Here is a 4,666-nt window from a genome sequence, read left to right as displayed (position 1 = left end):
AGAGGAGCGGAGGGGTGAGGGGGGATGGGAGGGGAGAACAGGGAAGAGGAGAGGAGGGGAGAGGAGAGGAAAGAGAGACAAGGGAGACAGACAGAAAGGCACACGCGTGCGTGCGCGCGCGCGCGCACACACACACACACACACACACACACAGAATAGCGAAATGGAGAGAGAGACAGAGAGAGAGAGACAGACAGACAGACAGACACGGATCTAGGTCAGGGAGACTACACATGGGTATTCTTCTGAGTGATTTTATGTGTTTTCTCAATCGCCACCTATGGAGATAAAAGTCGCTCCCATAAGATGAAGGGAGTCCTTCTGCCACTGCCCCCGGCCCCGCCCTCCAGCACCGCTTGTGTTTGTCAGGGATTCCAAGCCAAAGCACGTGGAGGAGTGGGAGAGCTTCCTGGCGGCCCAAGGGGGAGGAAAGTCCGGCAGCATGAGAGAGGTAGTTGGCACGGGGAAGCTGGAGGCAGGCTGACGAGAAGATGGGTGAGGGGGCAGGGAGGAGGGTTTCCCAAGTTGGAGCGCCAAGACGAGGGAGGGGAGCCGTCGGTGGTCGCGTTCTGACCCCGACCCCGACCCAGACTGGAGCGGATCCCTGAAAGGAGGCGGTTCGGGCTCTCCGGCCGAGAACGCCCCTCTCTTCCTCTTTGTGCAGAAACACCTTCCGCGGACCGAGAAAGTCCATCCCGAGACCCTCGTCGGAAGAGTCCTTTCCAGACCCATCACGATCCTCCTGGGCCAAGGGGTCCAGGGGATGGGGCGGGGCCTCCATTCGATCCGTCTTCCGTCCGTCCATCCATCCGCAAGATCTTGAATATCCATGTAGGATTCCGGATGGTAGCAGTTTTCCAGGATCCTCCAGATCCTTGTAAGACCTCTCCTGGCAGATTCGACCCCTAGGTCGTACCGCGCAGCACAGGGCACTAGATTCAGTCCCTCGGGACGAGGGTTCCTGAAAAAGACCAGGAAAAAGAAGAACACAATCACTATGGTGTGCACCAGCCAGAAACCAGCACAACCTCGTCACTCTAACAGACTTGCCAAAGGCGGGGTGAGGAGAGAAAGTCATAGGATGGCTACCATCCCTCCCACCCCCACCCCACACGCCAAGCCCCCCAGCCCATCGTCATCCCTGCTCCCCTCCCCCTCCCCCTCCCCCTCCCCTCCATCGACGCCCGCCTCCCGCTTGTACCCCACTCCTCTGAACCCAGCACCACCCACCTCGGCCTGGACGTGCTCGGCTCGGCTCGGCTCGGCTCGGCTCGGCTCGGCTCGGCTCGGCTCGGCCCGGCCCGGCCCGGCCCGGCCGTCCGGCCGACTTCTTCGCAGTGTCTAAAATAGCGCCCGGCCGACAGGCAGGTGGCACACGGCACCCGGCAGGGGAGCGAGCGGGACGGTTCGGGATCTCTGGGCGGCGGGGACACGCGGCCGGACAACCAGGAGCACGGACGGCCTGGCGTGCGTTTCTCCACTCGGGGGGCCTCGACCAGGGACTGTGGTACGGGGAACGGGGACAGACACACACACACACACACACACACACACACACACACACACACACACACACACACACACCCACCCACCCACCCACCCCTTCACCCCCACCCCCACCCCCACCTCTGACAGCTTTCATTTGTTTTCGGCCGACCGTCCCTCGATGAGGTACAAGTGCCGGGGCTGGGGCTGGGGCTGGGGGGTGGAGTTCCTCCCTCCACAACGACCCCACACGGGCTCTGTTCCAGTCACCCGAGTCCTCTTCCAAGTGAGACCACAGGCCTCCATCACCCGGCGTGAGCACTCGGGGGAAAAAGTCACCATCCTCATCGCTCCGCTCCACCTCTACACGTGAAGAACAGTTCCCAGCCCACGCCACTCAACCCCACCCCAGGCCCCGATGCCACCCACCGCAGTGGAGAGAAACGAGACGAATCCACAGACGTCCATCCATCCGATGAAGAAACGGACGGCCCCATTCCAAGGAAGCATAGATATCTAGTCAGGAGATTCATCGAGTACTATGGAGGCGGTGGGAAAGGGGGGGAGGGGTGTTGCGGTGGGGAGGGCCTAGAGATCCAGCAGTACAGCTCGTGCTTAGCATGCAAAAAATAAAGGCCCAGGGTTCAATCCCCAGCACCTACTCTTCAAAAATAACCCGCGGAGAAGCAAGACGGCGGAGTAGAAGGACACTCGTAGCTCACCCTCTCCCACAAATACACCAAAACTCACATCGACGGACCCACTCGGCCAATCAGAGCACCTGCGGAACTCCGACAGAACACCGCCCTCTTCGAAAGACAAAGACGCCCAAAATCTGGTAGGAGAAAAGGAGAAAAGAAAGAGTAAAAAGCAAAACAGTGCGGGAGGGACCAGTCCCGCGGGGAGGGAGCGGCAGAGGAGGAATAGGGCTCGTTCGCCAAAACTGCCCCTCTCCAACGGAGAGGCCGACGGGACGGAGGGGGCGCCCCCGAGCCTCAGATCTACCCAGAGCACCCCTTGACCGACCGATCCAAGTGAAACGGGCACAGAGGGTCCCCGCGACACCCAGCCCGAGTCGCAGGCCGGCAGCCAGGGGCCGGGACAGGCCGCACGAGCCGGGCGGAGGACCAGGGCGGCGGCCGGGAGGGGATACAGAGCAGAACAACCCGCCCCCCCCCCCGCCCCCCCCCCGTCCATGACGGGAAAAGAAAGGCAAAGCAACACGGCCGGTGTGCCCTGGGGGGAGGGGCGCCGTAGCCTCCGTCTCCTCAGATCCGCGGCGCCATCACCGGCGCTTCTCGCGAGAAGAGAGGCGGGACGCAGCCACAGCCGCCATAGCCTCTGGCGTGCAGCATGCGGGCGGGGGCGGGGCCGAGACTCGAATCCGCACCCGGGGGCTCCGCAGCCTTCTAGGCAGGACTGAGATTCGTTTACAGCCCGAGGCAGATAGGATATTTCTGCCCCGGTACCTCAGAGAACTCGCGCCACCATGACTAAGAAGGAGCCGAGTTTGGGGACGCAGCTAGGGGCGGGGCGGTTCCACGGTCTTCCCCGAGCCCACCTACGGAGAGGAGCGCCGCCGACCCGAGTCGGAGCACACAGCCGCACAGAGCAGCGGAACGACCGGGGCCGGGAGAGGGCGGGCGGCCAGCCAGCCACCCTCCTTCCCGGGAGGAACGCAGCATCCGACCGCGGTGCCGGGAACACGTCCTTCCCCCACCCCCCTTTTTTTTTCCTTTTCCTTTCTCTTTTTTAATCTCTCTTCTATCGGTTTTACCTTCTGTTACCTTTTTAACCTTGACTTTTGAACAGTCGTCTACGTTGACGGTTTTAATCCCTTTTAAATGTTTCCTTGAAAATCTTTTTATTCTTCTTATTTTTAAACATCCACCCCCTTTCCTTTTTCTCTTCTCTTGGTTTAGATCTCCTGTTATTGATTATTTACAGGTTTCAGATATCGTTTCTCGATTTTTTTTTCTCCTTTTTATTAAGGTTATTAAAAGACGTCTCAACTCGATCGCTCTTCTGCTTCCACTTACTCTTCTATTATTGATTACACAGTGTCTTCAAACCTTTTCTTTCTCCCTCCTTTTCAAATCCTGTGTTTTATCTCTTGTTAAAATCTGTTCTATTTCCGATTACCTTTTAAAAATTTACTTTTGAAACAATTGTGTTTTATTTTCTGATCTTTTCTATTTTTTAAAGGCTTTTAGAAGACGTCTCAACTCGATCGCTCTTCTGCTTCCACTTGCTCTTCTATTATTGCTTGTACACTGTTTTCAAACCTTTTTTTCTCCATTCTTTTAAAATCCGGCTCCCCCACCCCCCTCCCCCTCCCACCGTCTCTGTCTCTGTCTCTCTCTCTCTCCCCCTATCCCCCTCTCCGTCTCCCTCTATCTCCCTCTCCCTCTCTCTCTCTCTCTGTCTCTCTCTCTCTGTCTCTCTCTCTCTCTCTCTCTCTCTCTCTCTCTCTCTCTCTCTCCCCCTCTCCCCCCCTCTCCCCCCCTTTTAAAGTTTTATTCCTCTATAGGCTTTAGATAAATACCTAAACTCCTTAAGGACCACAATAGATAACTGATACTCCTTAAGCCACAGTGCCAGAGAGATAGGAGCAGCATGAGGAAGCAGAGGAACCACTCCCAATGAAAAGAGCCAGAGAAATTCCCTGAAAGCACGATCCACAAAATAGACACGGATGGCCTGCTAGATCAAGATTTCAAAAAAGGAGAGATCCAAGTACCGAAGGAACTCCAAGTGATAGTGTTTAGCTGTATACTGTACGTCAAAAACGAAATCGAAGCTCTAAAGAAGAGTCAAGGAGAACTGGTCAGCTCATTGGCTGACATGAGAAGTGGTCTAAAGGCTGTCCAAAGGAGGCTAGATCACGCCGAGGAGCGAATAAGTGGCCCAGAAGACAGGACAACAGAAAGAACCCAATCAGAACAGCTGAGAGAAAAACAAAGAAAGAACAACGAAAACAATCTCAGGGACCTACGGGACCATCGAAAGCGTGCCCATCTACGCACAATAGGGGTTCCAGAAGGGGAAGGAAGAAGCAAGGGGGTCGAAAAGGTATTTGAAGAAAGCATGACTGACAATTTCCCAGCTCTAAGGAAGGAATCCGATATCCAAGTCCAGGAGGCTCAGAGGGTGCCAAACAGGGAGAACTCAAACAGACCCA

The sequence above is a fragment of the Vicugna pacos genome, unplaced genomic scaffold (genome assembly GCF_048564905.1).
Source record: "Vicugna pacos unplaced genomic scaffold, VicPac4 scaffold_19, whole genome shotgun sequence".
Taxonomy (NCBI): Eukaryota; Metazoa; Chordata; class Mammalia; order Artiodactyla; family Camelidae; genus Vicugna; species Vicugna pacos.
This window is presented reverse-complemented; position numbering follows the sequence as displayed.